The sequence below is a fragment of the Pleurodeles waltl genome, chromosome 11 (assembly GCF_031143425.1).
Source record: "Pleurodeles waltl isolate 20211129_DDA chromosome 11, aPleWal1.hap1.20221129, whole genome shotgun sequence".
NCBI lineage: Eukaryota > Metazoa > Chordata > Amphibia > Caudata > Salamandridae > Pleurodeles > Pleurodeles waltl.
In genome coordinates this window covers 498377243-498404263 of record NC_090450.1, presented here as the reverse complement: position 1 = coordinate 498404263, position 27021 = coordinate 498377243, and positions in this window count along the sequence as shown.

Genomic DNA, 27021 nt, shown 5'->3' with positions numbered 1-27021 from the left:
ACCATTTCAGTGACTCTGCCTGTTTGTGGATTCCCTGACTGGGTCAGTTTGACAGTTGGGCTGGTTGCACCTCACACTAGACAGTGATACAAAGGGAGCTGGGGTGTAGCCTGCATATCCTGATGAGCCATCTGTGCTAGGAGGGAGGGGAGGAGTGGTCACTCACACCTGAAAAGGCTGTGCCTGCCCTCACACAATGCAGTCTCCAACCCCCTGGTGACTGTCTGGGGCCTGGCCTGGGCAAGGCAGGATTTCCCATTCAAAAGAGACCTTACTTTGAAGTAGGCCTACTTCAAAGGAGAAACTGGGTATAAGAAGGGCACCCAAAACCACAGACTTTAGAAACCCTTCTGGAAACAAGAGGAGCCTCTTCCTGGAGAAGAGCTGAAGAGCTGAGGATGAAGAGCTGCCCTGCCTGTGACTGTGCTTTGTGGAGCTATCCTGCAGTTGCTGCTTCTGCCAGAGTAAGAGGGCAAAGACTGGACTTTGTGTGCCTTCACTCTTGAGAAGAAATCTCAGAGGGCTTGATTTAGAGCTTGCCTCCTGTTGTTTGAAATCTCAGGGACAGCAAAGACTTCTCTATGCCAGCACCTGGAGTCTCTGGAGAGACTCCTACTCTGCCCTGTGGTGCCCATCCAGTTCCTGGGACCCTGAAAGGAGAAGCTGGCAGCATAAAGACAAGGAAATCCATGCACAGAGCGCAATGCGGGGAAAAGATCGATGCCACTCTAATCTGTGGCTGAAGAAATGACACACCGCCGGCTCTGCAGCTGAGAAACAACGGTCGCAGGAAACGCAACCGAAGAATCGACGCACGGAGCAGGAGAAATGACGTGCAGTAACGCTGACGGAGGCTGGGAGATCACAACCCGTGCTGAGGGGTTTTCAGATTATTGTGCGGTGGGATTTCCGACTCAAATACTGCTGGGCGTGGAAAAACAACGCAAGGCCTGCCCGGACACGAGAGTGCTGACCGGATTGATGCATCACTCTCCTGCAGAGAGAAGAAACGACGTGCCCGAACCGGCGAAAGGAGAAATGACGCAAGATCCCGCTTGTGAGTGGAATCAACGCATCACAAGCCCTTTTTGACGCATACTCACTCTTGAGGGGTTATTTTTGACGCACCCAAGGTACTTTTTCACGCTAACAGCATTAGTGTAAGTTTAAAACTACTTAAAGACTCTTTTTACATTTTTATTGATAACTTAACTTGGGTATTGTGGATTTTTGTTGTTGTTTTGTTTAGATAAATATTTCCTATTTTTCTAAACCTGTGTTGTGTCATTGTGTAGTGTTTTCATTAAGTTACTGTGTGTGTTGGTACAAATACTTTACACCTAGCACTCTGAAGTTAAGCCTACTGATCTGCCAAGCTACCAAAGGGGTCAGCAGGGGTTAGCTGAGGGTGATTCTCTTTTACCCTGACTAGAGTGAGGGTCCTTGCTGGAACAGGGGGTAACCTGACTGTCAACCAAAGACCCCATTTCTAATATTGGTGATCAGCGGTTGGGATTTGGACTTGTATTTGTACTTGACATACAGTGATTATGTGTACACTACTATTTTGAGCGCAGACCATTATGTGACCACATACTACTTGTTTGGTGATCTTTTAGATTTTTTCTCTTTGGGACTGTTTTTGTTCTACTTCCATTTTTTCGCTGATTCCTTGATTGACTTTCTTTTGGAACGTCATTTGGGAACTTGTTTTTTCTGCCTTTAGAACTTTGCACTTGTTTTTGAATCTTCATCATGTCCCAAGCTGGAGATGCATCAGTTGGAGCTGACTTTGACCTTGAGAAATTGGAGAGTTATACCAAGGCTCAGTTGAAGCAGTTCTGTAAAACGGGTGACTGTCCCATTAAGAGCTCATCCAGGAAGGAGGAGCTGAAAAAGGCGCTGAGGGCCTGGGTGACAGCCAAGAGCACTGAAGGGCACACAGAGGATGAGGGAGATGAGGAGGAGGAGGAAGAGTGTTCCGTACACAACGGTATTGTGGGTGGGCCTGTTATGTCCAGGGAGAAGGTCTCCAGGGCAGGTAGCAGTGTCCCATCTAAGGGTCTGACACCTAAGGAGTTACAGGACAGAGAGACAGAAAGGGAGTACCAATTGGAGCAGAGAAGACTAGCCCTTGAGGAGAGGAAGTCAGCTATGGTTCATGAGCTTAGTTTGAGAGAGATGGATCATAGAAGCCAGTCCAGTAGAGAAGGTGACAGCAACCCTACAGTGCGGCATGAGAGGAAGGTGCACATTCCTAAAGACCTTGTGAAAGATTACAAGAGGGAGGATGACATATACTTGTGGTTCAAGGGGTATGAGTCTGCTCTCCACATGAATCTGTTCCCTGAAGCTCATTGGGGGGGCGGGTCTTTGGAAGCACTTTGAGGTAGAGGGGAGGGATACACTGGCAGCCTTAGGGGATGTTCAGAATCTCACCTACTTTAGCATGAAGGATGCCTTGCTTACAAGGTATGGTCTTACCCCTGAGCAATACAAGGATAGGTTTAGGTCCTACAAGAAGAAGGAATCCCAAACATGGTTGGAATGTGTTGATTCTTAATGCAGGTCACTGGATGGTTGGGTGAAGGGCAGTAAGGTAACTACATATGAGGGGTTTTACAATCTGATTGCTTGGGAGCACTTGTATAGTTTGTTTTTCAGAGCTGCGCCAGCACCTGATTGACAGCAAGCCGACTGACCCCAGGAAGCTTGTGCAGGAAGCGGACTACTGGGAGAGCACCAGGGTCCTGAAGAGGTATGGGGGAGACCACACCAAGGGTGGGCAGGGTCCCTCTCAGAAGAATGGGGTGGTAAGGGAAAACAAGGGGAGTTCTCTGAAGGGCCCCAAACTGATTCCCAGGGTAAGGGTTCCCAACCCCCCAGTGAAAAGAAGCCATGGTTCTCCAAAGGGAAGCCAGTGGCAGGTGGTCCCCCACGTAAGTGCTATGCATGTGACAAAGTGGGTCACTTAGGGGGGGACCCCAAATGCCCCAAAAGTACACCGGCACCCACTGGTGCGCCGTCCCAGGTTTAGGCCAGTGTAGCGCTTTGGGAGGAGTTGGTTTCTGGTGGGTGGGAACCAGTTGAGATAACCCTTGTCTCACTAGGGAGAGTGAGATGGTCCAGAGAACCCTAGTGCCTGAAAACACTAAGAAGTACAGGCAGTGGGTGGCCATTAATGGACAGAGGTTGGAGGCTCTGAGAGACACAGGAGCCAGTGTGACTACAGTGAGGAGTCAGCTGGTGTATGAAGAGCAGATTGATGCCCGTGTACTTCACCAAGTAGTTGCAGTAGACAACTCAGCGCCTGTGCAGAGTGGAGCAGGTTCCCTTTGAAAGGGGTGGGGTCTCAGGTTCCTTGAAGGTAGCTGTGAGTCCAACAATGCCTGCCTAGGCAATGACCTGGTGTAGTCCCCTTAGAAGGAGGTGGAACACAGGTCTCACTTGGAGATGTTGGGTCTGCCTGGGTGGATATGCATATCCACCCGGTCAATGGCAGCCCGTCAGGGTAATCAAGAGCCCCTGGAGCCTGTAACAGTGGCCCAGGGGACCGCCAAGTAGAGGAAGGGCCGGGGTTGCGGGATACCGGCCACAGAAGTTCCCACGGTCTGGGAGGAGGCGGAGCCTGAGGGTGACACCCCGGAGCCTACAGGGGAACAGGTGGCTGAACTGGGGGAGGTGCCTGAGCTGTTGCAGTGGCAGCAGGAAGGGGGGACCACCAGGGAAGCATTCTGTGCAGCACAGAAGACATGCCCTACTTTGGAGGGTTTGCGGCAGCAGGCTACAGACCAGGCGGCTGGCAAGGAGCCAGGATCACACCCGATCTATTGGGAAGATGACCTCCTGTATAGCGAGCCTAAGGTTCCTGAGCCTGGGTCAACCTGTGTACTGGTGGTACCCCAGTGCTTCAGGGCCTTCCTACTGGGGTTGGCTCATGATGAGCCTTTAGCTGGACATTTGGGGCAGGACAAGACCTTTGAGAGGCTTGTCACCCACTTTTACTGGCCCCTAATGCGCAAGCACTCAGATGCACATTGCAGGTTGTGTCAGACTTGCCAGGCAAGTGGCAAGAGTGGGAGGAAATGTAAGGCTACCCTACAGCCTTTGCCTGTTGTCAGTACTCCTTTTGAGAGGGTAGGTATTGACATTGTGGGGCCTCTGGATCCCAAGACAGCCATGGGCAACAGGTTTATCCTGGTCTTGGTAGACCATGCCGCCCGGTACCCAGAAGCCATTCCTTTGAGATCAATCACTTCCCCTGTGGTGGGTCATGCTTTGATAGGGGTTTTTACCCCCATGGGGTTCCCCAGGGAAGTGGTATTGATAGGGGTACCAACTTCATATCCACATATATGAAGTCTCTGTGGGAGGAGTTTGGGGTAACTTACAAGTTCACCACCCCTTACCACCCCCAAAGTAATGGTCTGGTTCAGAGATTCAACCGCACCTTAAAAGGCATGATCAAGGGCCTGTCAGAGCCCTTGAGGCAGAAGTGGGACATCCTCTTGCCATTCCTTCTGTTCGCCTACAGGGAGGTGCCTCAAAAGGGACTTGGGTTTAGTCCCTTTGAGCTAATTTATGGTCACCCTGTGAGGGGACCTTTGAGTTTGGTTAAGGAAGCTTTGGAGTAAGCTCCTAGTAAACCCCCCCAGGATGTATTCAGTTACATGCTGGCTCTGAGAAACCAGACTGCCCGCTTCAGGAGTCTCGCTCTGGAGAACCTGGAAGCAAGCCAGGAGGATATGAAATGCTGGTATGACCAGCATGCCACTCTAGTCGAGTTTCTACCTGGACAAAAAGTATGGGTGATAGCACCAGTGGAGCCTAGGGTGGTTCAGGATAAGTGGACTGGGCCATTGGAGGTGGTGGAGCACAAGAGCGAAGTCACCTACCTGGTGGACTTGCGGTCTCCAAGGAACCCTTTAAGGTTTCTGCATGTCAACCGCCTCAAGCCACACTTTGAGCGGACTGAGCTGACAATGCTCCTTGCAACAGATGATGGGGTAGAGGAGGAGAGTGAGCCTCTTCCTGACCTCCTGTCTGCAGGAGAAAAAGATGGGTCAGTGGAGGGAGTGATCCTCTCCCCCTCCCTGACTGAGGAGCGGCAAGGTGACTGTCACCACATGTTGGGACAGTTTTCCTCGCTGTTTTCCCTGATCCCAGAAGTCACACACTTGTGCACACATGATGTGGACACTGGGGACAGTACACTATTAAACAGAAGATTTACAGGGTGACTGACAGGGTCAGGGCATGCATTAGGATGAGGTATCCAAAATGCTTGACCTAGGGGTTCTTGAGCACTCCAGCAGTCCTTGGGCCAGCCCAGTGGTACTAGTCCCAAAGGCTGCTGCACCTGGTGCCACTCAGAACTCAGGTTCTGTGTGAACTACCGGGGACTCAATGCGGTCAGCAAGACTGACGCACAACCCATCCCCCGAGCTGATAAGCTCATTGGCCGGTTGGGAGCTGCCAGGTACCTCAGTACGTTTGATTTAACATCTGGGTACGGGCAGATTGCCTTAACTTAGGGGGCCAAGGAGAGTTCAGCATTCTCTACCCCAGATGGACACTTTCAATTTAAAGTGATGCCATTTGGGGTGAAGAATGTCCCTGCCACCTTTCAGAGGTTGGTCAACCAGGTGTTGGCAGGACTGGATGAGTTCAGTGCCGCCTACCTGGATGACATTGCTGTGTTTAGTTCCACATGGGAGGAACACATGCAACACCTCTGGAGAGTGTTAGAGGCCCTGCAGAAGACAGGCCTCACTATTAAGGCGAGCAAGTGCCAAATATGGCAGGGTTCTGTGGTGTACTTAGGACACCAGGTAGGGAGTGGCCAGGTGGCACCCCTACAGCCTAAGATTGATACAATTCTGGCTTGGGAGCCCCCCAAGACCCAGACTGAAGTGAGCGCCTTCTTGGGTCTCACAGGATACTACAGGATGTTTGTTAAGGGATACAGTACCATTGTTACCCCCTTAACTGAGTTGACTTTGAAGAAGCAACCCAGGAAAGTGATCTGGAGAGAGGCTTGCCAGAATGCTTTTGATGCCCTGAAGGTGGCCATGTGCACAACACCTATGCTGAAGGCACCTGACTACTCCAAGGAGTTTGTTGTGCAAACAGACCCCTCAGAGCATGGTATTGGAGCAGTACTCTCATAGCATAATGAAGAGGGCATAGATCAACCCGTAGCCTTCATTAGCAGGAGGTTACTAGCCAGGGAACGTAGGTGGAGTGCCATAGAACGTGAAGCGTTTGCTGTTGTCTGGGCACTGAAGAAGCTAAGGGCCATATGTACAAACACTTTTTCCCATAGACACAGAATGGGGAAAACCCTTTGCTACATCTGGCCCTAAGACCCTACTTGTTTGGTACTCACTTCCAAGTTCAGACTGACCACAGGCCCCTCAGATGGTTAATGCAGATGAGGGGGGAGAATACAAAACTGTTGAGGTGGTCCATTTCCCTACAGGAGATGGACTTTACGGTGGAACACCGTCCTCGCACAGAGCACACCAATGCTGATGGTCTGTCCAGGTTCTTCCGCCTTAGTGATGAGAACTCCCATGAGGTTGGGCAATTGCTCCCCACTTTCAGGTGGGGGGGACACGTGTTAGACTTTTCATCCTTGGCATAGTCTCCCTTCACTTTTTGCCTCTGTTCCCCAGGTTGTTGATGTGTGCTGGACTCTGGTTTAGCTGTTTTTGTTACTCTGGGCACTTTACCACTGCTAACCAGTGCTAAAGTGCAAGTGTTCCTTTACAAAATGTGTTTGTAATTGGCTTATCCATGATTGGCATATTTGATTGATTAGTAAGTCCCTAGTACAGTGCACTAGAGATGCCCAGGGTCTGTAAACCACATGTTACTAGTGGGCCTGCAGCACTGATTGTGCCACCCACATAAACAGCTCTGTAATCATGTCTCAGACCTGCAACTGCAGTGTGTGTGTGTGCAGTTTTAACTGTAAATTCGACCTGGTGTACCCACTTGCCAGGCCTAAACCTTCCCTTTTCTTACATATAAGGCACCCCTAAGGTAGGCCCTAGGTAGAACGAAGGGCAGGATGCAGTGTATGGTTAAGGCAGGACATGTAGTAATGTGTTTTATATGTCCTAACAGTGAAATATTGCTAAATTTGTTTTTCGCTGTTGCAAGGCCTGTCCCTCTCATAGGTTAACATGGGGGCTACCTTTAAATCTGATTAAAGTGTAGATTCCACTTGGGAGAGGATGGACATGTAGAGATTGGGGTCTCTGAGCTCACAATTTAAAAATACATCTTTTAGTAAAGTTGATTGTGTGTTTGAAAATGCCACTTTTAGAAAGTGAGCATTTTCTTTCTTACACCATTTCTGTGACTCTGCCTCTTTGTGGATTCCCTATCTGGGTCAGTTTGACAGTTGGGCTGGTTGCATCTCACACTAGACAGTGACACAAAGGGAGCTGGGGTGTAACCTGCATATCCTGATGAGCCATCTGTGCTAGGAGGGAGGGGAGGAGTGTTCACTCACACCTGAAAGGGCTGGGCCTGCCCTCACACAATGCAGTCTCCAACCCCCTGGTGAGTGTCTGGGTCCTGGCCTGGGCAAGGCAGGATTTCACATTCAAAAGAGACTTTACTTTGAAGTAGTCCTACTTCAAAAGAGAAATTGGGTATAAGAAGGGCACCCAAAACCACAGACTTTAGAAACCCTTCTGGAAACAAGAGGAGCCTCTGCCTGGAGAAGAGCTGAAGAGCTGAGGATGAAGAGCTGCCCTGCCTGTGACTGTGCTTTGTGGAGCTATCCTGCAGCTGCTGCATCTGCCAGAGTAAGAGGGCAAAGACTGGACTTTGTGTGCCTTCCATCTTGAGAAGAAATCTCCAAAGGCTTGATTTAGAGCTTGTCTCCTGATGTTTGAAGTCTCAGGGACAGCAAAGACTTCTCTCTGCCAGCACCTGGAGTCTCTGGAGAGACTCCTATCTGGAGAGACTCCTACTCTGCCCTGTGGTGCCTATCCAGTTCCTGGGACCCTGAAAGGAGAAGCTGGCAGCCTAAAGACAAGGAAATCCATGCACAGAGCGCTGTGCGGGGAAATGATCGACGCAACTCCAATCTGCAGCTGAAGAAATGACGCGCCGCCGGCTCCGTAGCTGAGAAACGATGCTCGCAGGAAACGCGACCGAAGAATCGACACACAGAGCAGGAGAAACGATACGCAGCAACGCTAACGGAGGCTGGGAGATCACAGCCGTTGCTGTGGGGTTTTCGGATCATCGTGCGGCGGGATTTCCGACTCAAGTACAGCTGGGTGTGGAAAAACAACACTAGGCCTGCCCGGACCCGAGAGTGCTGACCGGATCGACGCATCACTCCCTTGCAGAGAGAAGAAACGATGCGCCCGACCCGGCGAAAGGAGAAACGACGCATGGTCCCACTCGTGAGTGGAATCAACGCTTCGCAAGCCCTTTTTGATGCGCACTCACCCGTGCTGGGTTATTTTTGATGCACCGGGGTACTATTTCATGCGAACAGCGTTAGTGTGTGTTTAAAACTACTTAAAGACTCTTTTTGCATTTTTGTTGATAACTTGACTGGTGTATTGTGGATTTTTGTCGTTTTGTTTAGATAAATATTTACTATTTTTCTAAACCTGTGTTGTGTCATTTTGTAGTGTTTTTATTAATTTACTGTGTGTGTTGGTACAAATACTTTACACCTAGCACTCTGAAGTTATGTCTACTGTTCTAAGCTACCAAGGGGGTAAGCAGGGGTTAGCTGAGGGTGATTCTATTTTTACCCTGACTAGAGTGAGGGTCCTTGCTTGAACAGGGGTAACCTGACTGTCAACCAAAGACCCCATTTCTAACAGTCAGGGTATGCCCAGATATGGGCCCCTTGTTCACTGTACCGCTGGATTCAAGCTAACCTGGCTGAGTTGGGGTGATACCCTGTAACTGGTCCTAGGATGATTGTTTTCTGTCCAAGGAGGAACTGGCATGGCAATCTGGGCTCGACTGTTCCCATGGAGAACAAGGTCAAGACTGATTTGAATATGGTTGGATCCAAACTAGGTGACATGGTGAGCAAAAGAATGATGGATTAAAATCATATTTGTGACCGGGATGAGTGTTTGAAAAGTTTCAGCACTTCGTCCATCATCCTTTTGTGTTGCTTGGTGGCAGTAGTTGCCAGACAGGACAGTGCTGCACTTGGGGACCAGGATGATCTACAGGCTAAGTGTCAGCAATGAACAATACAGTTAAAGTTGTCATGTTTTGCAATGCAGCAACACACTTTGCTGCACTGCAGTGTTTGCAAGGGAAAGGGCAAGCTTGTCTAACATGTCAACCCATACATTCCAGAAATATCAGTTATTTTTGCCAAGTGACAATTTGTCCAGTCCAGCTCAGTCAAGTTTCTCATGTCCATGTGTGATGTGCTGCCTAAGTCCAGGTTGTCCTTTGAATACTGCAACATGTGGGCTAATGTTTAACATGAGTGACCAGGACTACAAGTCCCACAATGCAAAGAACAAGACGTGAAATGGAGCAGCGCATCATGCATGGACCTTAGAAACCTCCCCAACCTGATTGTCACAATTCAGGCCCCCTTGAATTGTGACGCAAATCTGTTTGTCTTAGAGCTACGCATCCAAACTTGGAGTGTGAACTGATGGAATGGAATGGGGTTGCCAGAGGATCAACTTTTCACCTGAGAGGGGATCCACTGCCTAAGTAGGTGGAGTATCACCAAGTAGGATCATGTGAAGAGCCAGGTGCATAGTCACTAGCATGAAATTACAATACACACAGCTCTCCTGATGTGCTGTGTCAGATCTCAAAGGTGTTGACTGCCATGTTAGAGCCAACACTACCTACTAACTTGTAAAAATGAACATTGTAGGCAGGGGTGAATGTAAGTGATGAAGACCAGAGGTTCACAAGTGTTTGTTGGAAGCATAGATTGTGAAAGAGCTTGGTGTGTCCCTGGTAGTGTAGTGCCATGTAGGGGTGGCTGAGCACATTACACTGGTAGTGGATCTAAATGGGAAGCCATGGAATCTCAAGGCTCATCCTATATATGTGCTGCAAAATAGCCTGAGTGACAGCCATGCACTGCTTCTTTTTGTTAGTGTTGCATTTGTGTTTTAGCTGTGAAGGGATGGTGTAGATGAGGGCATTAGTGCACTGCAGTTGACATGTGATTTGGGCCTGGCAGAATGTGTTGTAGGTATCAGGAGGGAGAGGTGACCACAAAAGTCAGACTATGCTAAATATTTCAGAGCAGAAGGATGTTAAACAGGGAATTGCGAAGTGACAAAATGAGTCAGCTGTCCATGATGCTGGGTAGGTTTTGTGGATGGTTAGATGGCAAGCTGTCGGAGCCTACTACTGTTTGCAACCAGGGTAGAAAAATCTTACAGATTATCATTACTACTCTCTTTTGAGGTTCAGCATGAGCCATAGTTCTCACATATAGGTAGGCATGTTGGGCAATTGCATATTGCAACTAATTTTGGTTGTGGTGTCTCTAGAGAGTCAAAGTGTGATCTGGGTGTCATCAGTGTTTGAAAGTAAGTCCTTGCCCTGGGCCCAAATGATGTATGACAGAGAAGTCATGTCCAGGCACAAGTGATCAGAGCTGAGTGAACAGATCTGAGATATTCTGCGTAGGGCCACCTTCGGAATTTACAAAATAAATGTGCAGAACTTTAATGTTTGTATGTTTACAAGTGTGGTGGTGCATATTCCTTTCAGAGATAGTTCACAGTGCTTATTGGTCTCGACTCTGGAGATGACTGTGTGTGTTGGGAAATCACAGGACTACACACAAATAGGAAAACCATGGTAATTACATGCCCATAGCCAGTTCTGCAGTGTAGCAAGGCTGCTTGCAGTGTCAAGTGGTGTGGATGTGTATTTTGTATAAGCCTTCGGCCACATGAATGCACAAATTGCATGGAGTACAGCACTGAGCGGCAGATTGGTGTGCTGTACTGTGTGAAATGCAGAGTGATGTACTAAAAATAATAGTTCACCAAACTAACATCACTGTGTCAGGAGCTATGGGCTAAGTAATGACTACACTGAATGCAGGCAATGTGTTGACAGGGTGCAATGTTCTCAGTAATAGTATCAATAAGTGAACCTTGCATCAATATAGCAATTATATAAAAATACGTTCAGCAACATGCTAATTGCATGCATTCATCCTTTCAGACAAGATAGGCCAGCAAGCTGTGTAACTACCTTGCAATGTGTGCAATGACATACAAATGACCCACTTGTCACATAGTGGTTGTGTGAACAATGTACGGATGTTTCCATTTGGAAAACAAAAATAGTGAATCTTTGCTTCAGTCACTCTTAGTAACATGTTCAATTCATCTATGTGTAACATAAAGTGAATGTTAGTAACATCTTTGTTATCAAAAATAGTATTGGCAACATCTATCATAGATCATCATAAAACTAAAATTGTTAATTGCAGATGGACAAACAACACCTCTTGTGCAGCATTATGTCCTGGATGACTAACCTGTTGCTGATGAGCTCCTGCCCCCCCCCCATGGACGATGACATCTTCCAGCAGCTCCTGGATTCCATAGAATCTCCTTCCCTGGACCTGGCAAGAGATAACAGCATTGTAGGGTCTCCAGTTGAACCGCCATCCACAGAAACTGTCCCATCCGCCAGTCCAAGCACAGCTGTGGACTCAGAGGATGCTCAAGTTGTTTTCCAATGGCAAGTGGTAGGAGTCTCGCAGCAGATGGTTGATGAGATGCAGGAGGGAATGGAGACCATAGCCAACACCCTAGAAGGAGCTTGTAAGTGCCTCAGCTCTGATAAGGATACATATGAGGCAATAAAAGGCACCTACCCTTGCCTCTATAGTATGGGTAAGTCCCTAGCTGACATTGCTGGTGTCACGAGGAAGAGAAAAGAGCAACAGTCCTCAACATCTGACACCAGTGAGTTTGCCACCAATCTGGGGACCATGGATTTGTGAAGTGACCTACCTTCCCTAATGGCAATATGTATCTCCTCACTGAAATTCTCATCACCTTTGCATGTTGCATGACATGTCTCCGAAATGGACTCTGTATAGACATCCTTTGCTGACTATCAATTTTGGTGTTGTTGCCTCAAACAAGGTAAAAATGCTCATGGTGACTAACCCACACATGCAAATAAATCCACTCCTATAACCCTATGTGTTGTATGTCTGTTCTTATGTGTACATACAGAACCAACTTTTAGAATCTCAAGGAGGTTGAGTTAAGGTCACCATCACCTTCTCTTGTTGTATATGCCCATAAATCATGTACTTCCACTGCCGTAGCATTATGTGGAATGTCTTGTCTACCAACTGACAGTCATGGTGTGACAATAATATTCAGTTACTGGACTGGCACAGAGTGAAAAGGACTTACTAAACCCACAAATGCCTACCGGCTCAAAATGGAGCCTGTGAGCTGTGTGAGCCAATGACAATGTTTCACTCATCCACATATTTCTAGTTTAGTGAACATGACAACATAACCAAGCACATATGATAGCCTCAATTCTTACAATTAAGAAACCCTAAAGATCTTAAATTATGCTTGCACTGAGGTGCTCATGGCTGGACTCCTGAATTAGCACCATACCTATGCTGCACAATGATATAGGAGGTCAATTCAACACCTTGGATGTCAGTGTGCAGGAAATGAAACTACTTATTATTTTAGGTCCATTTTCAAATAAATAGTGCTGTGAAAAGGTCCACTGGGATATGTAGTATAAATGCGTTCCTCTGCCCCTAAGAGGCCTCACCAGTATTGAGTGAGATTGTAGCCACACATGACATTAATTGTGCAATATGCACACTTATTACTGATTTGGAGCCAGATCACAGACCCCGGAACAAAGCAATACCTCCCGGGGCTAAGAGGAAATGGTAGACTTATTGTTTACAAACTTTGCAAGTAGTTTCACAAAGTTAAATGTAGTGCCACACTTAGCAAGTACTCAATGCCACGTATCATTGAGGTTCTCGTGGCAGGTGGGGGGCCATATTCATGATTTGTAACCAGCTAACAACAGGTACCTATGTGCAGAATGATGCAAGGTTGTGTGTTTCAGTGGCAGGCACTAGTGTGTTGAGCACAGCCCGGATTCTTTAAATGTGTCACTAAACCATCCAAATTATTGGCATATGTATTTCACACAAAGTTCTACAGTAGTTGACCATCTGTGTTGAGCTTAGTGTCAAATCACACCGAGACGATCACTTACAATGCATTAAGAATGGCAAACAGTCCTTAAGTGACTTGTGTGAAATGCAGTAAATGTTGACAATAGTCCTCTCACTAAATAAAGCACACCTTAAAAGACGACCAGATAATAGCTACATCATGTACTCCACTCAACACACTTAGGTGGTCATTACAACATTGGCGATTAAAGCCGCTTACCTCCGCGCAGAAGACCGCCAACACACCGCCGCGGCCGCGGAATTCCGCCACGGTCATTATGACCCACAGCTCGGAATCCCCCAAAATTTAGACACAAACACAAATCCGCCACAACAAATGTCAGTGATAAACTGGCGAAAACAAAACCTCCACCGTCACGCCAACAGGAATACGCCCACACTATCACGACCCACGAATCCACGCAGCAGTCTTTCAACCCCGGTATTCAATTAGTGGTACACACCGCCGCGCTCAAAACACACACACATTTACAAAACACTACCATATTGGACAATTCGAAATACACACACCTGATACACATATACACACCACTCCCACACACCCCATACAATATGAAACACACACCCACAACACCCACAAACCCCTACTACCAAAAATTCCAAAATAAGGTCAGAGAGAGACACGACAATCTACAAACAAACATCCACAGGCACTCAACACCATCACCCACATAACATCCACGCACCTCACACAACACACCACTAAATATCACCCCACACATCACAACACACACCAACCCACACATCACCCACACCACCCCATGGCACGGTAAAGACACCCCAGGTTTTCTGAGGAGGAGCTCAGGGTCATGGTGGAGGAAATCATCCGGGTAGAGCCACAGCTATTCGGAGCACAGGTGCAGCACACCTCCATAGCTAGGAAGATGGAGCTATGGCGAAGAATAGTGGACAATGTCAACGCAGTGGGACAGCACCCAAGAAATAGGGATGACATCAGGAATAGGTGGAACAACCTACGGGGGAAGGTGCGTTCCGTGGTCTCAAGACATCACCTTGCAGTTCAGAGGACTGGCGGCGGACCCCCACCTACTCCCCCACAACTAACAACATGGGAGAAGCAAGTCTTGGCTATTCTGCATCCTGAGGGCCTCGCAGGAGTAGCTGGAGGAATGGACTCTGGTAAGTCAAATCTTTAATACTATATCCCCCACCCTACCTGCATGCCATCACATACCCCGACCCTCGCCCTCACCCCCATCACTCCAACTCCCTACAAATGTCCCAATATCACAAACAACCCATCCCAACACCAAGCCCTGCATGCAACAACAAAGCATGGACACCCATCACCAAAGCATGGCCACTGCACATACCCATACACCCCCCCTAAACCATCATCACACAAGGTCCCACACAGGAATGCAAGCACTGGGGTACAGGGTCACCCACCCATTGCACACCATGGCACACACAGATGCAATAATCATGCTTTTACACCCCTGCAGGACCCCTACCCAACATCACCGGACAGGAGGGTCCAGACATGTCCACACCACCAACAGAAGAGGCCCACAGTGATGACAGCAGCTCTGTCAACTGGATCTAGACGACCAGCCCGGCCCATCTGGGACTTCGGGACAGTCAGTTCCCCTGACAAAGTCACAGGCAACCACAGAGTTTCCCCCCTCTGGAAACACCAGCACAGCATCCACACAGCGGGGACCTACCTCTGTCCCCAGGACACGTCAATCAGCAGTGTGTCCACCACTACAGGGAACCCAGGCTTACCCACCACCCCAACAACAATAGGGACCTGGGGGCAGTGGCCGTGGGCACACGGTTCAGAGGACAGAGGCCCAGGGAAACAGGGGAATTGGAGGGCTGCTGTGCGACAGGGGGAGGACAGGCCCAGGGAACCCACTCTCCACGAGGCCCGCTCCAGCATCCTGGGAGCATACCATCATTCCCAGGAGACAATGGCAATGGTACTGGCTAAGTTTCAGGAGACCCAGCACCTGCAGGAGGAACAGTATTTGGGTTCAGGAAGGAACTCAAATCCATCAATTCCACCCTGGGCACCATCATAGGGGTGCTGAAGGAAGTCCTCAACACCAGGAGGGACACTGTGGCACAACAAGGGGCCCCTGACACTAGCCTAGACGATGAACTGCCCACCACCTCTGCCGGCGCTAGTGGACAGGAGGCACCGCCACAGGACCACCACACCAGCACCCCACCCCCTGCAGATGGAGAACCACCCGGCAAACGGTCCCTGAGATCCAGGACAAAGACAGAGAACAATGCCAAGACCCCCTCCAAGAAATGAGACCACCCTGATTGTCATCCTTTTGTCCCACCTTGTCACCCTGTCCATCCTCAAACTGCGCCAGCTCCACTTCCTATGCCCCTTTGGACAATGCACCTGTGAGACTAATAGCTTGGACTCTGCCATGGTCATTCGTCCACCATCACCCCTCACCATTTTACAACCCCCTCCAATATTGCGCACTTAAATAAACACCCTTAAAGCACAAAATAATCTGGAGTCTGTCTGTGATTTTGAATTAGTGTATTAGCAATTACAGTGAGAAAATGTTTTTTCAAATGTAATGTCAACATACCTATGTCACACAGCTCTAGTCCATGAGGAAACAAAGCAGATGTCACACAGTGGGACCCACATCTGTGAAATCGTAAGGGAAAGTGAAAACTCAGTGACCATACACTGGGTGAAAAGGACAGACCGTAGAGAGGTAGTAGTGTTAAAGTACATGTAGCAGGGAGGTTTGTCTTCTTACCTGTGTCTCACTGGAAGTATTGCAGGATCACCGAGTTCCTGTTGTCGATGTCCTCTTCTTCTGTTTCCCCGTCTTCACAGTCCACAGGCTCCACAGCTGCCACAACACCTCCATCTGGACCATCCTCTTGCAGAAAAGGCACCTGTTGTGAAGCATACAGCAGGCCACGATGATCTGGCACACCTTCTTTGGTGAGTAGAATAGGGAACCACCTGTCATATGTAGGCACCGGAACCTGGCCTTCAGGAGGCCGAAGATCCGCTCTATAATCCTCCTAGTTCGCCCATGGGCCTCATTGTAGTGTTCCTCTGCCCTTGTCCTGGGATTCCTCACTGGGGTCAGTAGCCATGACAGGTTGGGGTAACCAGAGTCACCTGAAAATGGCGAGGGACAACTGTTAGACACACACTAACTCTTAGGGATATCCCCAGACCCAGACAACTATACCCACTGATTTGGTTCCAGGTGCTCACCTAATAGCCACACACGGTGCCTCTGGAGTTGCCCCATCACATAAGGGATGCTGCAATTCTGCAGGATGTAAGCCTCATGCACTGAGCCAGGGAATTTGGCATTAACATGGGAGATGTACTGGTCTGCTAAACACACCATCTGCACATTCATTGAATGGTAACTCTTCTGGTTTCTGTATACCTGTTCAATCCAGCGGGGGGACCAAGACCACATGTGTCCCATCAATGGCACCTATGATGTTGGGGATATGTCCCAGGGCATAGAAGTCACCTTTCACTGTAGGCAAATCCTCCACCTGAAGGAAAACGATGTAGCTCCGCATGTGTTTCAGCAGGGCAGACAACACTCTGGACAACACGTTGGAAAACATAGGCTGGGACATCCCTGATGCTATGGCCACTGTTGTTTGAAATGACCCACTTGCAAGGAAATGGAGTACTGACAGCACTTGAGGGGGGATTCCTGTGGGATGGCGGATAGCTGACATAAGGTTTGGCTCCAACTGGCCACACAGTACCAGGATTGTGGCACAATCAAGCCTGTAGGTGATGATCACATGTCTTTCCTCCATTATCGACAGGTCCACCAGCGGTCTGTACAGCGGAGGATACTGCCAACTCCTCACATGCCCCAGCGGACGGTGCCTATGAAGGAGAACAGCGAGCACCGAGTCAACCAACTCTGAGGTACGTAAACACAGCTTACTCAGAAAACTATTCATAAACCGAAATTTGCCTGTATGAGTGTTGAGCCAAGGCCTAGGTATGTGTGACGCAGTTAAAAATAAAGCCATGTGGGCCCCTGAAATGGCGGCTGCCTGACCTGTAAAGTGGGACAATGGGATATGAGGTAACTGCGCTGCTGTTGTACACCGTCGCGGTAGGCGGTCGAAGACCGCGGCGCAATTCTGCATTGTTAACATTGGACCCTATGGGTCCCAGGAGCCAATGACGATGTACACCGTCGGTGACGGTACGCACCACCGCGGACATGACCACCATTTTCTATCTGTTCAATCACTTGATACCTGATCTTCGACAGGAGAGGACCTACACTGCAAGTGCTGCTGTGACCTCAGTCTGGAAGAGACAATGGGTCATACGTCTGGGGAAAGGGCCCCTGCCTTCACATCGGAGGAGTTGGAGAAACTCGTGGATGGGGTCCTCCCCCAGTACACGCTACTCGACGGTCCTCCAGACAAACAGGTAAGTACACTGGGAGCATGCTGTATGGGCAATGCCTGTGTAGAGTGGTGTGGATGAAAGATGGGGGGGGAGAATGAGGCGTGCATGAAACGACGGTGAGTGCATGTGCCTCATGGCAAGGGCAGGGATGCAGGCCAATGACTGTGACTGTGCAGTTGGTAATAACTTCTCTTTTTCCCCTGTACAATTCCTGTAGGTCAGCGCCCACCTGAAGAAGGATATTTGGCGTGCCATGCCAAGGACATCCGGACCCTGGGGGTCTACCACAGACAGAGCACCCACTGCCGGAAAAGATGGGAGGACATTCACCGCTGGAGCAAGAAGACGGCGGAGGCCCAGCTGGGGATGGCCTCCCAATGTGGGAGGTGTGCCCGTCGCACCATGACCCCCCTGATGTTCAGGATCCTGACGGTGGCGTACCCGGAGTTGTATGGGCGCTTGAGGGCATCACAGCAGCAACAAGGGGGTGAGTACACTCTCATTCAGCTGATTCAGCGCACATTGTAGGTGTCTGGGTGGGGGAGGTGGGCTGTGGGTTCCCCTAGGCCAGGGCGAGTTTGCTAGTTAAGTCCCCTTTTTCAGGCAGACCCTGTGGCACCCCACCCCACCTGGGTAGAGTGCCAACTACACCTAGTCAGGCTCCTGTGACATCCATGTGTGCAGAAATCAGCCATAGTCTTGTAAGCCATGTCCCAGGAGTTGAATAGTGGACCCCAAGTGCGCGGCGTAGTGCAGGGGGCTTCTGTGTCTGTCGTTGTCCGCCAACGGTAGCGGGATTGCATGCACTCAACATGTATTTCTTCTGTCTTCCCCCCCCCTTTTGTGGTCTCCCTGTACTTGTGTGCATTAGCATCATCAGGCGGAGGAGCAGTGGCACCGGAGCAGGAGGGAGCTGCATCCTACATGGCCCTGGAGGGCGAGACTACGGACTCCGAATTCACCAGTGGGACGGAGGGCGAGGGGAGCTCCATGGCGGGGACAGGAGCTGACACCAGCGATACGGACTCCTCCTCTGATGGGAGCTTCCTTGCGGTGGCGGGCCCATCTGTGCCCCCCGCATCTACAGGTACAGCCGCCACCTTCGCCCCAGGCACCTCAGCCCCTGCCCCTGTCACCCCTGCTGCCCTCAGTGAGGAGGCCATTGACCTCCTCAGGTCCCTCACTGTTGGGCAGTCTACCACTTTGAATGCCATCCAGGGTGTAGAGAGGCAGTTGCAACAAACCAATGCATTCCTGGAAGGCATTCATTCTGGTCAGGCAGCCCTTCAGCGAGCTTTTCAGACTCTGGCCTCAGCACTGATGGCAGCCATTGTCCCTGTGTCTAGCCTCCCCCCTCCAACTTCCTCCACCCAGACCCACACCCCTGTACCTCAGCCTATCCCAAGCACACCATCAGACCAGCATGCACACACCTCAACACACAAAGGAAGCTCAGGCAAACATAATCACCACACATCCCACAGGCACTCACGCAAGCATCAAACACATGCAGACATACCAACATCCACTTCCTCCACTGTGTCCCCCTCATCCTCATCTCCCTCATCCCTCCCTGTCTCGTCTCCACTCACACCTGCATGCACTACATCTACAGCCACTACTTCCATCACCAGCACACCCACCACCACACCCCGCTCACGTGCAGTCACCACCCCCACTCACATTCACACATCCCCTGTCTCCTCCCAGTGTGTCTGTGAGGCCGCCTCCCAAGGTACACAAACGCAGCCACACACCCACCCAACAGTCATCCAACTCACGACAACCTCCAGCCCATGCACCTTCACCCAAAGTCAGCAAACGTACACCTCCTATGACCACTACCTCTTCCTCCACTCCCAAACCCCCTCCATCTACCCGTCCCAGTGTTCCTAAGAAACTTTTTCTGGCCACCCTTGACCTCTTTCCCTCACCTCCCCCACCCCGTCAGTCTCCTAGGGCCCGACTCTCCAGGTCCCAACCTAGCACCTCAGTCACAACATCAGTGGTGCCAGTAGTCACCGGATTATGGAGTGCACCAGGCAGCAGGGCAGGCAGTGTGACAAGGAGCCTCAGCACGGACAGTCCCCCACCTCTCAAGCATCAAAAGTTGGCCAGTGCCCGGCGGGAGAGGGGGAAGACACCAGCCACCAAAGCATCTCCCAGGGGTACAGTTGGGATTGTGGAGTCAGCTGCGACACCTTCCAAGGTGGGGAAGGGGCACAAGAAAACCGTCAAGTCTGGGAAGATCAGCACGGCAGAGAAGACCGCCATCAGCCCCGCTGCCCAGGAGGCGACCACCAGCAGCCACACTGTGCCAGCAGCAGCCCCCCTGCCCAGGAGGCGACCGCCAGCAGCCATACTGCCCCAGACAGGACCGCCAGCAGCAGCCCTGCTGCCCAGGAGGCAACCGCCAGCAGCCCCACTGCCCCAGACAGGACCGCCAGCAGCAGCCCCCTTGCCCAGGAGGCGACCGCCAGCAGCCTCACTGCCACAGACAGGACCGCCAGCAGCTGAACCGCTGCCAAGGATACCGCCGCCACAAGCATCGTTGCCAAGGACACCGCCACCACAAGCACCGCTGCCAAGGACACCACCGCCACAAGCACTGCTGCCAAGGACGCCGCCGCCACCACAGCCCCCACAAGCACCGCTGCCAAGGACACCGCCACCACAAGCACTGCAGGCCCATGAGCGCCAAAAGCTCTGACGCTACTGAGGCCGCCACGAGCAGGATGAAGCACTCTGGGCACAAAGCCCCCTCCAGAACCAGTGGAGACTGTTATCCTCTACCTCTGTCCTTGGCAGGATGAAGCACTCTGGGCACAAAGCCCCCTCCAGAACCAGTGGAGATTTACATCCACTACCTCAGTCCTTGGCAGGATGAAGCACTCTGGGCACAAAGCCCCCTCCAGAACCAGTGGAGATTGACATCCACTACCTCAGTCCTTGGCAGGATGAAGCACTCTATGCACAAAGCCCCCTCCAGAACCAGTGGAGATTGACATCCACTACATCAGTCCTTGGCAGGATGAAGCACTCTGGGCACAAAGCCCCCTCCAGAACCAGTGGAGACTGTTATCCACTACCTCTGTCCTTGGCAGGATGAAGCACTCTGGGCACAAAGCCCCCGCCAGAACCAGTGGAGATTGACATCCACTACCTCAGTCCTTGGCAGGATGAAGCACTCTGGGCACAAAGCCCCCTCCAGAACCAGTGGAGACTGTTATCCACTACCTCTGTCCTTGGCAGGATGAAGCACTCTGGGCACAAAGCCCCCTCCAGAACCAGTGGAGATTGACATCCACTACTTCAGTCCTTGACAGGATGAAGCACTCTGGGCACAAAGCCCCCTCCAGAACCAGTGGAGATTGACAGCCACTACCTCAGTCCTTGGCAGGATGAAGCACTCTGGGCACAAAGCCCCCTCCAGATCCAGTGGAGATTGACAGCCACTACCTCAGTCCTTGGCAGGATGAAGCACTCTGGGCACAAAGCCCCCTCCAGAACCAGTGGAGACTGTTATCCACTACCTCTGTCCTTGGCAGGATGAAGCACTCTGGGCACAAAGCCCCCTCCAGAACCAGTGGAGATTGACATCCACTACCTCAGTCCTTGGCAGGATGAAGCACTATGGGCACAAAGCCCCCTCCAGAACCAGTGGAGATTGACATCTACTACCTCAGTCCTGGGCAGGATGAAGCAATCTGGGTACAAAGCCCCCTCCAGATCCAGTGGAGATTGACATCCACTACCTCAGTCCTTGGCAGGATGAAGCACTCTGGGCACAAAGCCCCCTCAAGATCCAGTGGAGATTGACAGCCAATACCTCAGTCCTTGGCAGGATGAAGCACTATGGGCACAAAGCCCCCTCCAGAACCAGTGGAGACTGTTATCCACTACCTCTGTCCTTGGCAGGATGAAGCACTCTGGGCACAAAGCCCCCTCCAGAACCAGTGGAGATTGACATCCACTACCTCAGTCCTTGGCAGGATGAAGCAATCTGAGCACAAAGCCCACTCCAGAACCAGTGGAGACTGTTATCCACTACCTCACTCCTTGGCAGGATGAAGCACTCTGGGCACAAAGCCCCCTCCAGAACCAGTGGACACTGTTATCCACTACCTCAGTCCTTGGCAGGATGAAGCACTCTGGGCACAAGGCCCCCTCCAGAACCAGTGGAGATTGACATCCACTTGAGAGACTGTGGCTTTGCATTCCTCAGGATATAGCAGTGGGCAAACCACCCACTGTAGAGACTTGAGAGACTGTGGCTTTGTACTCCCCAGGATATAGCAGTGGGCAAACCACCCACTGTAGAGACTTGAGAGACTGTGGCTTTGCCCTCCCCAGGATTGAACAGTGGGCATGGGGCCCTCTCGTGGATTTGGTGTTGTGCACTCAACCGGCTGAGGTGCCCACCCTTTCCCTTCCCCCTGAGGTGCCTGTTATATTTCTATCTGATGCCCCTGCAGTGTTCTCTCCGTCTTGTTCGGGTATCTTGTGTGGGCCTCGCCAATGACTTTTGGGCCCAGTGATCCATGGACTATGATGGTGGACTCCTTTGGACTTGTGTTCTCTGTGTATTTAATTGTATATAGTATAAATGTATATATTTGTAAATATTTTGGATGTATGTAATTGAATATATCACAAGTTATTTACTAATTTCCTTTTGTCCTTGCATTCTTCCAGGGGGGTTTGGGGGGTGTAATTATGATTTATCATGATGTAATATCGTGTGTGTTGTAGTGGGTGAGGGTGGGGGTGGGGGTGTTGCGTGTGTGTGTCACTGTTTTTTCCCTCCCCCCTCCCATGTGTCGTAGGTGCAGTACTCACCGTGGTCTTCACCACCGGCATTCGTGCGCCTGGTAGAGGAGCAGGAAGATAAAGGCTGGAAAAATCTAGAGCTCTGGTTCCATGGCGTCCTGGTTCCTCGTGGGGTGTGCAGAAGTGAGCATTTTCCCTTCGAAGTCCTGTTTCCGCCGTGTTTTTGTTCGTGGTGAATCTGCCCCGGAAAAGGTGGCGGATTGGTGGGTTGTAATTCTGTGGCCGGTACATTGTCCTCCGCCTGTCTGTTGGCGGTGACCGCCGCTGTGTTTGTTTGTACCGCCGTGGTGGTCGGAGTGTTAAAGTGGCTGTCTATGTTGACGGTTTCCGCCACGGTCGTAATTCAATTTTTTTTACCGCCAGCCTGTTGGCGGTCTTACCGCCGCTTTAACACAGATCGCCAGGGTTGTAATGACCACCTTAATGTTAGATACTCAAAATAATGCAGTGATTAGGATGTTGTGAAAGTAAGAAATGTTTTACTAATAATACAATTGAAGTGAATGAAAACTACCTCACCTACACTACCTAACCTAACTACCTTATGTAATCTAAACTTATCCTAAAATACCTACATCTACCTATCATAAACTAACTATCCTGAAAACTACCTCACAGTAACCTAACTTATCCTACGCAAGCTTAAATACTAAAGACAAATAACAAGTTAAAAATCAACCCCTCAACCCCCTTAACACACATAGGCCCTCATTATGACATTGGCGGTTAATCCCACTTACTGCCATACTGACTTCTGCCAACATAACACCGCTGCGGCGGATAACCGCCAAGCAAATTATGACAGACACATACCAATTCGTCACCATACAGCCACACACAAGTCTGCCAGCCCAAAGGTCAGTGATAAACTGGCGGTAGCAAAACCCACAACGTTAGCCAACAGAACAACGCCCACAACATTATGATCCATTGGCGGAACATACCGGTGCGCTCAAAATACACGCTCAAAATACACACACTCAAACAAAACTACACCACATTGGACAATTAAAACTACACACATCTGACACTCATACACACACCACACCCACACCGTTATAAAACACACACCCACACTACCCACATCCCTTTATGACTTGAAAGAATTGCCACAAGAGAGAGATGCAGCAAGAGCACCCACACAAATGTTGGAAAATCGTGGACAGGGTCAACGCCGTGGGACAGCATCCCAGAACTAGGGATGACATCAGGAAGAGGTGGAACGACCTACGGGGGAAGGTACGTTCCGTGGCAGCAAGACACCAACTAGCTGTACCCCACAACTTACAACATGGGAGGAGCAAGTCTTGGCAATCATGCATCTTGAGGGCCTGGCAGGAGTAGGAGGAGGACTAGACTCTGATTAGTCAAATCTCTATTACTATCACCCCCCACCTGCATGCATCACAAACCCCCACCCTTTCCCTCACTCCCATCACTTCTCCACCTCCCACATACTCCACCATCACAACCCACTCATCCCAATACCAAGCCCTGCATGCAACACCAATGCATGGACACCCCTCACAGACCTGCATGGATACCTATCACCACTGCATGCACACTGGAGAGAATCACCTAGCCCACCAAATAGCAACTCACACAAAGGCAAATCTGCCAGGGCAACAACAACCATAGAGGGCAACACACCCAAGCACAATATATCACACGCAGAAACAATAACACTGCATTTAAATCCCCACAGGTACCCCAGCCAATGTCACCGGAGAAGAGGTGCCAGCAACATCCATTCCCCCCTAGCTCTGGTCGCCTGGATCTGGATGACCAACCTGGCCCATCAGGGATCTCCGGCCAGTCGGTTACCCAGGCACAGTCACACACCATTATAGAGCCTCCCCCCTCAGGAAACACCACCACAGCACCCATTCAGCGGGCCAATACCTCTGTGCATTGCCTAGTGCGTAGGGCTGTTCCCTGTGTGAGTGTGTCATATACGTCAACGATGGTGTTGTTGGTACCATTGACCAAGTGTATCCTTTGTGTCCCCCCCCTTTTTGTTTTGTCATCCTGTTCTTATGTGCATTAGCATCATCTGGAGGAGGAGCAGAGGCACCAGTGACAGAGGGAGCTGCATCCCACAGGACCCAGGAGAACAAATCCACCGACGGTGAGGGCACCAGTTGGATGGAGGGCAAGGGGAGCACCGCAGCGGAGAAAGGAGGGGACAGTTGGGACACAGATACTTCCTCCGATGGTAGCTCCCCGGTGATGGTGGACACTTCTGTGCCCACCCCAGCTACATGTACAGCTGCCACCCCCGTACCAGCACCGCCCTCCCAGCAGCCCCTCAGCGAGTTTCCCGTGCCCGCTCACCCAGGAGGGTGGGCATCTCCTTCGCCCCAGGCACCTGAGGCCCTACTCCAGTTAGCCCTGCTGCCCTGAGTGAGGAGGCTATTGACCTTCTACGATCCATCTCTGTTGGGCAGTCAACCATTGTGAATGCCATCCAGGGGCTGGCAGCCCAAATGCAACAGATAAATGCATTTCTGGAGGGCATTCACACTGGCTTGGCAGCCCAACATAGATCAATCCAGGTTCTGGCCTCCCCTCTGACGGCACCATTGTCCCTGTTTCCAGCCTCTGCCGCCCCAACTTCCTCTACCCAATCCCATTCCCCTCAACCCCAACCTATCCCAAGCACAAAGTCAGACCCGCATGCACCCAGGTCAACATTTAAGAGTGGACATGGCAAATACATGCTCCACACTTCATCCCACAGGCACTCACACAAACACCATCCATAATCAGACATTCCAACATCCACTGCCTTCACTGTGGCCCCCTCCTCCTCCTCGTCCACCTTCCTCCCAGTTTCGTCTCCACTCACACCTGCATGCACCATATGCTCATTCATTTCCCCCATCACCAACACACCTAACAGCACACGCCCCTCACTGGCAGTCACCACCCCCAATTCCATGCACACGTCCCCTGTGCCCTCTCCCACTGTGTCTGTTTCCCTCCTCCCAAAGTATACAAACGCAAGCACTCAGACACCCAACAGCCATCCACCTCACATCAGCATGCAGCCCATGCACCTGCACCCAAACACAGCTGACTGATACCTTCTACAACCTCTCCCTCTTCCTCCACTCCCAAACCATCTCCCTCTTCCTGCCCCAATGTCCCTAAGAAGCTTTTCCTCACAAACATTGACCTCTTTCCTAGCCCTCTCCCCCCGTCCCTCACGGCAGGCCAGGGTGGTCAAAACCAAGGCAAGCACCTCAGCCACCCAGTCCACAGGCACAGTAGTGTCCACAGCTACTCCAGGTGGGAGAGGATTCCGGGCACCAGGCAGCCACACTGAAAGGGTGCCTGCACCAAGTGCTACAAGGAAGGGCAAGGAGGCACCCCCAGCTGCTGCTGCTGGATTAATGGCAAGGAAGCACCCCCAGCTGGTGCAAGGATGGGCAAGGAGGCACCCCAGTTGCTAAAAGGAAGGGCAAGGAGCAATCCCCGTCTGCTGAAAGGAAGGACAAGGAGCAGTCCCCAGCTGCTGCTAAAAGGAGCAAGGAGCCATCCCCAGCTTCTGGAAGGAAGGGCAAGGGGCCTGCACCATGAGGCAGAAAGGACAAGAGGCCTGGTGCTGGGACTCTGTCGGAACCCCCACCACCAACCATGGTGGTTCAGCCGTCCAAGGCTGAAGGGGAAGGGCTGGATCCTCCCCCCACCACTGCCACCACCAGCACCACCGCCAGCAGCAGCAGCCCCAGTGGGCAGCCGTCCGAGGATGCAGGGAAAGGACTGGAACCTCCTCCCACCACTGCCAGTTCCACCATTAGCAGCACTGTCACCGCCGGCGGACAGTGTGTAGTCCTGGATCCATGGTTGTTGTGCAGCCTGGCCCCTACAAATCCTGTGGGTCTGACACCCAGGTGAGAGATTGTGACCTTGTACTCTCCAAGATCTGCATCACAGGGCACAATGCCCCCTCCAGAACCAGTGGAGAAGCCATCCACTCACTCCATCCTCCACAGGATGAAGCTGACTGGGCAAAATGCCCCCTCCAGAACCAGTGCAGATGACATCTATTCACCCCATCGTCCACATGATGAAGCTCACTGGCCACAATGCCCCCTCCAGAACCAGTGGGGAAGCCATCCACTCCCCCCATCCTCCACAGGATGAAGCTCACTGGGCAAAATGTCCCCTCCAGAACCAGTGGAGAAGCCATCCACTCACCCCATCCTCCACAGGATGAAGCTCTCTGGGCACAATGCCCCCTCCAGAAGCAGTGGAGAAACCACGCTCTCACCCCATCCTCCACAGGATGAAGCTCACTGGGCACAATGCCCCCTCCAGAACCAATGGAAGAAGTCACCCACTGGAGAGACTGGTGCCTTGCACTCCCCAGGACCAAGCAGTGGGCAAATCACCCACTTGAGATACTGTGGCCTTGCACTCCCCAGGATCAAGCACAGGGCATATTGACCCCTCCAGAGCCAGTGGACAAGTCACCCACTTGAGAGACTGTAGCCTTGCACTCCTCAGGATCAAGCACAGG